At 40.5% G+C, this 13,978-nt stretch overlaps 1 protein-coding gene across 6 annotated transcripts in view; it reads left to right on the top strand.

Moving 5' to 3' along the window:
* The window catches only part of Enox1 (ecto-NOX disulfide-thiol exchanger 1), a 547,589-nt gene that overhangs the window by 29,439 nt on the left and 504,172 nt on the right, over nucleotides 1-13,978 (top strand). The gene's annotated exons all lie outside the window — the stretch shown is intronic.

Genomic DNA, 13,978 nt, shown 5'->3' with positions numbered 1-13,978 from the left:
TTTCATATTCCAAGATGATGTTTCTTTTAGTGATAATCATCTGGTGACAGGAATCCCACTGGAAATGCTCACACTCCTTCCGCGTTCCTCCCAGTTAAGGAAGGGCCTTGCAGTTCCTGGGCAATATGAGACAGGGAAATGACCTGTGCTCTGGGGTTTTCAACTGTAGTTTTCTTTCTTTTGTGTCCTAAGCTGATAGGACCCCAGTTATGTGATGAGGACCACATAACCCCTGGACTTGTTTTGTGGGGAACAAATGCAGCAAAGAATAGTTCAGCAAGCATCTCCCATAGAGGCAACCCAAGCAGCAGTGCATGCAGGTATGCAGGCAGTCCCCATGGGGTGCTATGGAGACTTGTGAGCCCTGAACAAAAGGGTAACCACTCAAAATGCAAGGATGTGGTCAGAGAATATACTCAGAGCCTTAGTCTTGTTTTTGAAATGTCAGATCTACATTCCTGTGCAGGAAGTATGGTCATAATAGAATGAGGAAAATAGGCAGATCCTAGCTTACAACAAAGCTCAAGGCATGCTGGTCCTTCCAGAGTGCCTCAGTTGTGGTGAGGGATTGCAAGCTTGTACATTTCAGAAACCATTACCAGAGGGACCATACACAATAAATCTTTAAAGTTTCCCCAGATCACTTAGCTGATGGGCGTAAAGGCTCACTCAGACCATCAAAGGCGCAGACATAGGAATGTGTAGGCCATCTCTCTGCTCCTCTCTCCTCCAGCAAATGTGTTTCCACAGCATACCTTTTCCTGAGAGTGGTTGTGATCAAGTTTCTTTGTCTCCCAAGGCATTGAGATGTTAATCTTAATTCTTATTTCCAGTGTCCTCTGGCTGGGTTACAGGATACAATATCAATATATAAAAATCAATTGTGTTACTATATACTAGCAGTGAACAATCAGACACTGAAATAAAAAAATGCCATTTTACAATAGCACCAAGACTATGAAATACTTAGTAATAAATCTAATAAAAGATTGCAGCTGGGGTTTGCACCTCAGCAGGAGGATTCAGCTAAGCATCCAGAGGCTCTGCTTCCATTCCCTGGCAATACCGAATGGAAGAGTGGGAAATCTGTATACAGAACCACAGAGTATTTACTTATAGGAGAAGTTAATGAAACTAAATTAATGCTACAATGTGTGCATGGTAAGAAGGCACACAATTGTTATGATACCTGGTTTCCCCAGATGGATATACAGAGTCTGTACATCCCAGGAGGGTTTGCTCTTGAAAAGATAAATCTGAAAGACCATTTAGAAATAGGAAGAATCCAGAGTAGAAAGAATCCAGAGTAGTCCAAACAGCTTTGGAGAGGCTAGATAAGGCTGAATGATGAAGTCTCTGACCTTAAAGCTTCTGAAGCAGTGGTAATCAAAACAACTTGGTACTGGTGTCTTAATATATGAATAGGCCAGTGGAACAGACGAGAGAACCAGAAATAGACCCACAGCTTTATGAACTGAGTTTAGACTAAGGGTTTAGAGACAGTTTGGAAAGGTTTATTTAACTAATAAAATGGGCACAGAGATATTCCTTATGTAAGATTGAAGATTTGAGCATAAAAATGGATGGAGACATGTTTATAAGACTTAAAACCATAAGTCTAATAGAAGACAGCATAGGCTTTGCTGGATTGGACAAAGATTTCTTAGATCTAATCCAACTGAACAGTCAATTATTAAACAAGTCAATATATTAAAACATCACTAAATATATTCAGATTGGGGGAAAAAGTGAAGCTCATGTGTCTGATTCTGCAATTCAGAATATATAAATTACTCTCAAAATTTAAAACAAAAACAACCCACAAAAGTGGGCAAATGATTTGAATAGATACATCACTAAGGAAGAAATACGGATGTCAAAAAAAGCCCATGAAAAGATGCTGAATACAGATAGTAATTAGGAGAATTCAGATGAAAACTCTGGTGAAATCATACAATAGACATATTAGAAAGGCTGCAATTAAAACAAACCCTACTGAATGTTGATGGGTCTATAGAGGAAATGAAACTTTCTCTCATGTACTGCTAGTAGTAATATAAATTACCATGTTCATTTTGGAATGTAGGTTAGCAGTTTTTTGTAAAGGAAACATGTACCTGTCACAAGATCTGCACCCTTCTGTTTCTACATATGTGCTTCAGAGGAAAGAAAACTTGACTGTATGAACACTTATATGTGAATCTTCATGGCAGTGTCCTTGATAATGTCTGAAAACTTCAATCAACCCCACTGCCCATTGGAAAGGCAAATGCGTAGGGGCAGATCCACATCCATGCCAGAGCCCTCAGCAATTAAATGCACTGAGCTTTGATTCCATGCAACCATGTGGATGAATCTAAAAAAAAAAAAAAAAAAAATTACCCAAAGTATGAAGGCTACCTACGGCATGACTTGGTATGACTTCATATTCTCTGAAAAGATGATAACCTATAATATTAGAAAGGAAGTCAGTGGCTTGCGTGGGAGTCGGGAAGGGCAGAGGCGGGTGGGTATCAAAGAGAATTGTCGACTGTCGACTGGCTATGTTCATTATCTTGACTGTTGTGATGGTTCCACAGGGAAATACACTTGGGAAAATTTAGGAAAACCGACACTTTGAAGTGGAAGTTTCGTTGTACTTGGACTGTGTTCCAAAGAGCTGTTAAAATTGGCTGTGCCTATTTTAACACTGTGGCAGCCAGAAGACCACAGGCACACTAGGGCTTTGTGCGAGTGCTCCACCTTACAAGGAACACGAGTCCATCTTTTGAGTAGAAATGGCCATGGCTCAGCTGAGAAAGCGGAGCAAGCATTGTTGACACTGATACAAAGATAAAATACTCTAGGTGCAGAAGCAGCGGGTAAAGGCTGAGGCAGTCATGGAGGTGGGTGAAGGTGGAGGAGCGGAAAGGGGCCAGACTACACAGTTCATCTTGTCATCCTGTAGTGTGAGGACATCAGCCGGCAGGCACAGGAAAGCTGCCAAAGGTCTTTTGTCAGAAGAGTGTCAGGTTATGTATATGTTCAAGAAAGATTATTCTCACGCAATATTCATGATGATTAAATAAGCACAAGATTTTAATTAAGGATATTTCCACTTATAAAGATTTTATTTGAATACTTCTTAGGTAGTTATTTTGTTTGAATAGAACTCCAAAGAAAATTGCATGGAAAATGATCCACTGAATGCTAGCCACATAGCTGAACACATGTGGATCTACAGTCTTGTTGTCTGACCTCAGTGACATAGAGGACACATTTGTCAGTCCTTCTCCAGTAGCCTTTTGTCACAAGTTTTCAGATCAGAGATCTTACCCAAATCTTCATGTTAGAGAAGCACATCAGAATGGAGTGGAGGGTCACACTTGGCAGCCAGGAAGTTTGGAAACTCTCCCAATGTGGTTACATATCAGTGCTGCAAGCTCAGCTCCTAGGGTTCAGTGCAAAGTGCCTTGTAGTTTTGGACGCCAGCATCCCTAAGCTTGGATGATGCAGTTTGGGTACCCTCACAGATGCTTGCATTACAGTGCAGGTATGACCACTGAAGAATGGAACACTCTGACAGGTCACATCTGCACCCCATCTCCACCCTGAATACTTTACTGTCTGCTAATCCTTGTGTACTAAATCTGTACTGAGCCAAATTTTCATTTAATTTCCTTTCAAGATACAAAGCTTCCTGTATTTCTCTCTCTCTTGGGATTGGTCTTTTAGCCATGTGTATTGCAGAACAGGATCTGCAAAAGAAACCTCTCTGTACATCTGGGAGGAACAAAGACTTCATAAGGTTGTCACCTTTTAATAATTGTAAGTAAAAAAAATCAGATCTAGCATATGGATTTTGCTGATTTCTGGACATGACGATCAGTGTAATTGAATTTTATAGTGTAATGGAATTATTGAGGTAAATATCATATGACTTTTTTTGAATATTTGTTATCTTATATATTGGGACAGTTGAGATCATACACAGCAAACAGTTTTGCATTTGTAAAGCAACAAAACAAGAGCTAAAAAGCATGAGCCTGTGAAATATCAGTGGGAATGTCTTTACACCATGATTTTGCCGTGACAATGGAATTATTCAAAGACTTGAAAACTTGGAGAAACAAAGTGTGTCCTACCACTATTTTTACTGTCATTTCCACCTCAGAAAAATGACATCATCAGACTTATTCTCAGAGATCAGTGGTTAGCCCAGGTTTAAATTAAGTCACACCCACTAATTGCCAGCTGAGGGGCAGGGCTCTTCCCCTGCTGGGAACCAACTGAGACTCTGCTCCTGTTGTGTTGACACACAGGACCTTGCTGTTGTCAGGAAGCCTCACATCTCCAAGGTTCCTTCCTCCAAGGTGAGTTCCAGCAAAGGAGCTCATCAGCATCAAGTGTTTTCATGGAAATAGTGTCATTTAAACCGACCGACTCCACTTCCTGTACGCCAAGTATCCAGTAACATTCTGGTTACTGGATAGGTGAAGAAGTTGTTTGTAACTTGATGGGATAATAACTGTTATAATAACTCCCATTGCGATAAAAATAATACCCAATAATTATAAAGTGCTGTGTACCAGTCACCAGTCACTTTTCCACGTGCTTTACATATGGTTACTAATTTGAACCTCACCACAGCCCTGGAAGATAAGTCTTTTGTTTTCCTGATATATGTCTGAATTACATCCTCAGAGAAATAAAGTCATGGAGCTTGGGAGTGGAAGAGTTAAATTCAAACCCATGCAGTCTGTTGTTAAGACTTTGTGTTCAGAAGTAATTTGCTGATTGCCTCTCAGTAATAGAGTCTCCTAAAGAAATAATATTGAAAACACTGTACACGAAGACTTAAACAGCATTAGCAAGTAGGACAGTAGCACCGATATGAGAATTGAGTATTCACAACACGGAATACTATGCCAGGTACTTTGCAGGTACTATATAGTGCTCTGTGTGCATTGTTTCATCCTCTTGCTGGTTGGCTCTCATCAGCTTATCACAAAGGTAGACATGTCTGGGAAGCAGAGTCTTAATGGAAGAAACACCTCCATAAGACTGGCCTGTAGGCAAGCGTGTGCAGTATTGTTTTAATTTTTATTTGCTGTATTAATTAATTAATTAATTGGTTAATTAATTGGTTATTTGGTTTAATTGATTAATAACTGATTTGGGAGGTCCCAGCTCATGGCATGGTGGTGACACCTCTGGCCAGGTGGTCCTGGGTTATTATAAGGAAGCCGGCTGAGCAAGCCATGGAGAGCAAGCCAGTAAACAGTATTTCCTCATGGCCTGTGCTTCAGTTTCCTACTTTGAGTTCCTCCTCTGATGTCAGTGATGGAGTCTGGCCTGAGAGCTGGAATGTGAAATAAACCATGTTTTACCCAGGTTGCTTTTGCCCATGGTGGTTTTGTTTTGTTTTGTTTTGTTTTCCCACAACAATATTTATTTCACCTTGCAGAGTACTGTTCATCGTGAAGAGAATTCAGAGAGACTCTGAAGGAACACTGCTTACTGGTTTGCTTTTAATGGCTTGATCAACCTCCTTTTTTATACAACTCAAGACCTGCTCCTGAGGACTGGGCCCACCCACATCTATCATTAAGAAAATGCACTACAGACTTGCCTATAGGCAATCTGATGGAGACAATTTCTCAATTGAGTTTCCTCTTCCCAAATAACTCTAGCTTGTGTCAAGTTGATAAAAAACCAACCAGGACAGGGGTGTATTATTGTTCTCATTGTATACAGGAGAGAGCAAGGTTTATAGTGGTGAGTTAGTAAGTTTGATTTAGGGCTCAAACCCAGATCCTCAACAAAATGTTTCTTTTAAACCCTGTGGCACAAAGTAATAAAAATAACTCAAGTCAGACTATTATATGAGTAAGCTGCGTACTTTGAAATATAAATCATGCAATTAGGTTTGAACTTTATAAATATGCAAATAATATACACTATATACATAAATTCTATATATACTATATATATCCTATACATATCAGAATGTTTTGAATTTCTAAGCAGTGTTTTATTTTCACATTTTAAATATTATCAGTAATAGCCTTGGTAGCTGCATAATGGTGTGTCAGTGCTTGGACCTTATTGTCAGGAGCAGGGTTCTTAGCCTCTTGTGCCATGGCTGCTGGAATCTGTGGCCTCTTCTTTAGAGTGAAGTATATAAATGTGTTGAATAGGGAGACATAATGAAATGGTTATCGAGTATTAAAACGTTTGGATCATAACAACGTATATTCCTTTTTGTTAGCATACATTAGATCTTGTAGTGACTATAGTAACCACTATAATGGTGCTAATATAGAGACTCTTCTGACACACTCACAAGAGCTGCAGTGAGATAGATATGAAACCATCCATGGTTTCCGTTGGTGACAAATGTCCATGTGCTGTTAATACTGGCATGGGTGCTCTTGGTGTCCGGAATCATAATTGGAATTCTAACCTGAGTTTTAGTAGTTCTACAAATTCTATCCATGGCTCAAGCTTAGAGTACTTTGGCTAGTACAGTTTAATCAAATATTACATTTTTCGGGGTAAGGTGCTCTTCTCATTTGGGTCTTCAGAATGTTTGTCTCAAACTTATAAATGGATTTGGAGTCCCTTACTGATCTTTGTAGATCTTGAGCCCAAAGGGTTCTCCTAGGACTGATGGTAAAGTATTTTCTTCTCTGCCTGGGTTGATGGTTACTTGCCTGTTCACTAACTATAAAAATGCAGCCCGCCTCATCATGGAGCTTACGTTTCTGAGGGAAGGCGACAGGAACAGAAACATACTCTTAAGGCTAGGATGGGACACAGGTGACAGGTAGGCTTGCTTAGGATAGCAGTGACAATGGTAGCAGTCTGGCAGAGGTGTTGATGATAAGGAATTGCAAATTAAAAGGGGGGACTAGATGCCGTGTTCACCCCCTGCCTCCCTGTACATTTGCAGTACCATATGCTACCTAGCATGCTAGTTCATCTATCCAGAAGCATTCTGGAGGAGCATCTACTTCATGTCACAACTAGGCTATGATTGATCTGTCACTGGACTCTTACACTTCTTTGAAACTCTACCTGCTTTTCCAGAGGAGGAACCTAAGGCACAGTGATATGATGTGGCTGCCAGGGGAGGAGGCAGTCATTTGGATTTTATACCACTGGCACCACTTACTTTTGCCACCATTTCCAACCTACTGTCCTGGAGGGGCAGAGCCAGTAACTGAATGGATTAGCTGCTCTATTTCCAGGGAGCATTTGGGACACTGACTCGGACTAACATGATATATAAAAATGGTAATTTTTTTCAACAGAAATTTGATAAACTTGTTAAGGGTGGATTAAGTGCATCCTGGAGTTTGGGTTGCTGTCTGGAAGGAAGAAAGTGGATTTCAGGTTAATGGATTTGGAGGCAGATTTCTTTGTGCTTGACTGGCTTCTGATGAATTGGTCCTATGGTAGGAGTTCTCTCAGAAAGTCTCTGTGCCCTCCTGCCTTTCTGCTGTGCTCTTTTAGTCACTAGTGTTCATTAATTTTCAGGCTCACCTTTTTTTAAAACCATCTACTTCCCTTTTCAGAAATCCTTTGTCACATTTTCTCACATCATTATGCTTTTGTGCATCATGAAATATTTTCTCTTGTGTTTAGGGTCAGACAGTGTTCTCCTGCCTGCTTCCTATTAGTGTGATTGGCTAATTACTACCTTGCTTAGAGCCTTTTACTATTACAAACATTGCTATGGGTAAACACCCTCTAAACTCTTATAATCATTAAAAAATGTGTGTGCGTGTGTGTGTGCGTGTGTTTATGGTAAGGTTAAAGGAAATTTCAAAAGAAACCAAATATGACCATAATTCCGTTATTTATACCCAATGACTTTGATTTCTAAATATTATCTGCCACACTCTAGTGGCCAGTTTTATGTCTGTATCATTTGTATCTTGCTGTTCACATTTACTATGTTGTAAGCACTTTCTCATATCGATCCATTTTTTCTGATGTGTTTAATGAGGATATACTGATGCTCTGGCCAATTCTGTTGCCAGCTACTGTCGGCTATTTCTCTGTTGCTTGTCTCCCAGTGCCTCACCTTTTCAGGTGCTCCGTTTTACCTCTCCTCTTAGTACAACATCTTTCTTGAGAAACTTTCTTTCCCTTTGCTCTTGGAAAAATCTGTCCAGATGCTGTGGGCACCTTGCCAGCCCCTATGTGTTGGCTCAAGACCCTGTGCACACTACTGTTTCGTAAGCACATGACGATCATCTGTGAGTGTGAAGGTGGTGGGGGGAGTTCTTGCACTAGCAACTGTCTTCACATCGAAGTTCCTCTGCAAATACTGCCTTCTGGAAAAAGCACAGGTAATCTATAGCATTAAAACGGGTGGGCATTGTAGACGGAATTTACATCCACAGCCATTCAGGAAGCCTGTTAGGCAATTCAGCACCAAGGAGAGTGACCGTTGCTTTAGTTTGGGTTCAAGGTCAGGGGAGGATTTACTGTTTAGGCATCTGTGATGCCATTGGCAAGATGTAATCTTTCCATAATAGATGAAAAGCCAGACCCCGAATAAGCATGCTTTAATAATGGTGAGCGCACTCTCAGAGCTGAACACTGAGGAAATATTAAAGTTCACACTCCTCTAGCTTAGGCCTAATTGAAGCAAATAGTACCCATATTTACCTTTGGGTTGTTTGTTTTACTATCAATTCCTGGAGCGCTTCATCCCACATCACCCAGCCCCCTACACACAACTGCTTAGCAGCCCATTCCAGCATCTTGCCTGCTTTGTGTCTTTCTTCCAGGCCAGAGGACAGATTTACAGTTTCCTTTGTGTGCCTTGGAAATCCTCGGCGTGGTATCCTAGCCCCCTTTCCCATGTACATCCCAGTGCTGGAAGGCAGAGCTTCCTCATTAGCTGTTGGTTCACTGGGGAAGAAATGACTTCAGGGACTGATTAGGGTGAGCTAAACTCTTTTTGTCTGTTTCTATAACAGGTTCTTAGAACCATGACAACGGTGCCCAGAACCTGTTTTCCGAGAAGCCCTGGAGTCTCGGGCTTTTACTGGAAGGGAACATTAGCTCGTGCCCTTCCTCATGCCCCGTGGTCTGAGATTTTCACTAAGATGGAAACATTCTTGGCGATAGAAAGAAGTGAAGAGTGCTTTGTTCTGGAAAAAAAAAAAAAAAAGAACAACAACAACAAAAAGTCTTATACAGACAAGGGAGCCACAGTTCCAGGACTCATTAATTTCCTTCCTGTCTGTGGCGACCCCTGTCTAGCACCCCCACCCCGCCTGAGCCAGGGGAGGGCATTAAATCTCTTCAAGGGACACTAGAGCTGTGGGGGTTTCTTCCAGTGTCACAGGATGAGCTCCTTGGGTTGTGCCCTGGCCATCTTCTCAAGGGCTTTAACAGAGCTTGAGGGTTTATGCTTGAGAGCCCCCTGGGATGGACCTATTAGAAAATGTAGCACAACGGATGCTTAGAGAGTTTCTGAGTTAATAGAAAACATGAGACTCTGGCTTCCATTAAACCTTCCAGTGGAGCATGATGGGAGGGTGGCTATGTCCTATTTGCCCTCTGGTTTGTCCTCCACGCACCTGTGGTAAAACTTACTGTTCTATAGTAACTTGTTTGCTGTTGGTCAATTTGTCTCTAAGGAATAGCGATAGCATTTAAGCATATTCTTCAAGTGAGATTATCAAGGTAGCCTCCTGGTTACCTTCTCAGCTCTCCCTTCTCTCTCCCCAAGCTGTTTATCATCCAGCAGCCAGAGAGATCATGTCGCAGTATTTCCCAGACAGAAAGAAATTATAGTGTGTCTGACTTCAAAAGCCCAGACATCAGCTTGAATTTTTTTCCGAGACATTGTATTAGTTACTTTTCTGTTGCTGTGACAAAACATCATAGCCAAGGCATTTGTAGAGGGAAGAATTCATTTGGGGATTATAGTTCCAGAGAGGCAAGAGTCTACCAGGACAGCAAGTGGCAGATGTGGGGGCAGGAACAGAAGCTGGGAGCTCTCACATCTTCAGATGCAAGCATGAAGCAGAGAGAGCAAACTAGAAGTAGGTGACTTGGCCTTTTACTCTCAACTCCTTCCTTCAGCAAGGCCACACCTAACCTTGTTAAAGGGTACCACCAACTTGGGACCAAGGGTTCAAATGCCCGAGACTATGGGAGACATTCTCATTCAAACCACCACACACATTCACATCCTATCTCTCAGTCTCTCAGAACTCTCAGTTCAACTTGTGGAACATTTAGAATCTTAGCCCCTCCCATCACTCCCCCCTCCTCCCGAGGGAGCCAGCACTGTCATCACGCCTCTTAGGGAGTGGTGGTTAATTGTCTGTGCTAACAACTAGGCCATGGGTGCCCAATTAACTTCGAAGGTATTTACCAGAAAGAATTCTCTCTGCCTGATATTTATTATCTTCTACCCTGGACCATTGGCACTTCATCCACTGTTAGATCCTTTTGTTCTCAGGCCTTTGGGTTTTAACTGGGGCTGTATCACTGGCTTCTCTCAGGGTGTGTGTGTTTGCAACTTAACTAAAATGTTATAGTATTATCCTGCTACGAAGGGAAGGAATTTTTGTCTGTTGTTGATTATTAACATATCCCCACCACAGTGAAGAATCCTGGCACAGAACAGACACAAGGAGAATATTTGTTGAATGAATGGATCATGTAAGATGGCAGTGAACAGCTGGTGTCAATTAATCTACTTAGTTGGAACTGGGGAAACTATGACAGAAGTGGAAAACAATATAGACTCCTAAATGTGCCCTTGTAGACTGGTGAGCACAGTCCATAAAGGGGCAGCCCTATTTAACCGTGAAGATGAAGAGTCGGATCCTGGGTGCTAGCTGAAAAACAGTTTCAGACAGAAGTGGAATAGAAGAAGCACTTAAACAGAGGCAGGCAGAATTTAAGACAGTGATTCTTTGCAGTATTAATTGAAGCAAGTGCTGAGCTGAGTTGCTGATCCTGGAAACTACTATGAATATATGAGATAATTTCAGAACCTTTGGGACAAAATATCATCCACATATGCTTGCTCTAATGAGATGCCACAAAAAGGAATTGTTCACACAGAACCCAGGGAGAATGAGCTGCCATCTTGCTATCTCCCTCCAGCATTAACGTCCTTTGTGTTTTTTCCTAAAACATCTCTAATATTCAATTTGAAAGCTATTGGTTGTAAAACACTCCTGTCTGAGAAGCAGTTAATAAAAATGTTGTTCAAATGTGTATGTGACATGAGGTATATAATAGACATAATGTGAGCTCCACCTATTAACTGTTGGAATTAATTAAGAACTAACTCTATTGTCTATATATCAGAGAAAGGCAGTTTACCTTAGAATAGATACTTTTAGAATAAGATACCTTTCTTCATTTAATGTTAAAGAGGTTGTCTATAAATTATTATGTGGTCTATATAATTGGTTATATTATTGCTTGTTATGTTAAAAAAACTGCTTAAAGACTTTTACATGTAAAGTACTAAGGCTGAATTTAGAAAATTGCTCTCTTCTAGGTGGTATCCTATATTGTGTACTCTTGGGGACTATGTAAAAGGGCTTTCCACAAGAAATGGTGTGACTTTTTTATGATTATATTTGGAAAAACAACATCTTTAAAATAGTGTTTCCCTAGCCATTTTACCTAAAATACACAGAATTTATAAAGAAACTAATTATGATGATCAATTCAGTTCTAACGTCGAAATCCTTCAAAAGGAACGGAACACCGATTTAAAAGTATAGTCCCCATTTTCTTTCTGAACTGGATTAAGTGATAACTGAGTTGTGACTGGCCTATGTGCAGGGTGGGAAAGAATAAAAATCAGGCCTCATATCTACCTGCGTTTGCTGTGTAAGAGTCCACTGTGTGTTCAGTGGGATTGGAAAATTAGATATATGTGGACTTTAAATAATAAAAGTCAAATAGATCAAAGATATTCACCAATTATGGCTTTTGTGATGACACATGTGTTTACTCAGACGGTTCATTCTAGAAAGTCTGGTCTAGTTTCCTTCTTTATTGAATGTGTTATTACATGTACTTATGGTAAGTATACATTTAGGTAAAGTTTGTGACTTGTGCCAGGGAGTGGTGTCCTTGTCTGGAGAGACTCTTGTGCTACTAGTCTCAGGTCCTTGCCCTTGATGCTTGAGATGTGTGAGCCTCCATTAACATTCAGACCATTGGGTCCAGAAGTAGTATATATTCCCATTATCATCCAGGAAAGAGCAAATGTGGAGGACCTTGGGAAGCAGAAATACCAATTTAAGTTATTATTCCAAAGCTGATCCCTGATTCTGGAGGTGTCTTGACTTTATTACACACATCATTGCCTTGATATTGGGAAGCACAAGATCCAACAGCGAATGCATTTGCTGGTCAGTTTTTTTTTTTTTTTTTTTTTTTTTGTGTAAAACTGCCTTCCACTAGAAGTCTGAATGAAGCCTGCAGAGTGGATTAGGTCTGAGTTTAGGAATATACCTTCTGGTTCACTGGATTCACCCAAGTTCAAGTTGGCTGTATTTAAGGCTGTATTCAAAGTGGTATTTCAGGAGTGAGGTGCAAAGGACTTTTTGGGTGGGAAGTTAACAGCCTGCTTCATCTCTTTTCATCTTCAATCTGGTGTCCTTGTCATCTCCATGTTCTTAACAAAGACTGAATATTACAATGTTCACTTCCATTGATGTTGGAGAGGAGTTGGAACTATGGAGTGGTGGAGTGGTGGATGTGGTGGTGCTGGTGATTATTATCAACATGAATTGTATACATGTATGAAATACTCAAAGAATAAATAAATACATTTTAAAGTATCATTTTAAGTGATATAAAGTATTTCTCCAGATAATCTATGGCACTTGAGTTTGTCCCCATCTGTTTGAATAGGAACTTAACTTATGACAATTTTCCCAGAAAGCTTGCTCATCAGATATGGGTCTACAGCCACACTGAGATGGAACACTTTTTATTCCTGGCATCACGTTAGGGCATATGTATCATAGTATTTTTGGAAATTAGTAATAGTTATTTTATCCAGTGACTTGTTGAAGGTTATATCATGCTAACTTTCAAGGAAGAATTCTTAGTCTTAGCACACTAGACACATAACCTGTTGCATAGCCTTTTTAGAGGGACTAGGCAAGGTACCATGCTTCCTGTGATGACAAATTTTGAAAAACTTCTTTGCCATAATGTGGGAGAATAGAAGAATTTTTACAATGAAGCTCTTTATGTCTTGTGGCCTACATTAATAATTAAAAGATCAATAAATGCACCATAGCAAAAGTTTCTACACAAATATAAATGTATACAATCGAATCAATAAGGTTCATTAAATGATGTTCCTGGGCTAGTTGACTGAGAACACGCAGAGTGGATTTTTTTTAATCAATAAAAGGAGGGAAATGGAAGAAGTTAGTCCTGAAAATGGGTTTTGATCATCCTTCTCCACTGCTCAGTCTACCTTCTCTTATGCTGTGCTCTTCTCAGACATTGGGAAGCACCAGCCTTCAAGGCACCCTGCTGTGTTCAGAGCAAAATGGATGGCAGGCCAGCATTTTAAGCTTCAACTTTCAGTGACCTTCCTGTGTGATTGTGTGCATGTGGGGCATGCGTGTGTGTGCATGCCTCTGTGTGTGCGTGTGCAGGTGCATGTGTGTGTTGAGGTGAGGGTTGACTGGATTTTTTTTTTTTTACCTTGAGATTTGGGATTGGTTTTGTCCATGGTCTTTTGTCACTTATACTTGATTTTGCTTCACCCATTGTTCTTCCTTTTATAATTCCTGATTCTACAAGTAGTTGCATTCTTCAAAGTGAATGGTAACTAACGTTGTTGCCTGTTTTCAGTTTGGTAAGTAACATTTATTGGTTATATTAGTGATTTGTCATATAAATTAGAGAAACTAGTGCCTGTGGTGTGTGTGTGTGTGTGTGTGTGTGTGTGTGTGTGTGTGTTTGGGTGTCTGGG

Source organism: Arvicanthis niloticus, chromosome 3, assembly GCF_011762505.2.
Source record: "Arvicanthis niloticus isolate mArvNil1 chromosome 3, mArvNil1.pat.X, whole genome shotgun sequence".
NCBI classification, from domain to species: Eukaryota; Metazoa; Chordata; class Mammalia; order Rodentia; family Muridae; genus Arvicanthis; species Arvicanthis niloticus.
The sequence above is the reverse complement of the archived record's forward strand: the minus strand, read 5'-3'. Positions and strand labels throughout refer to the sequence as shown.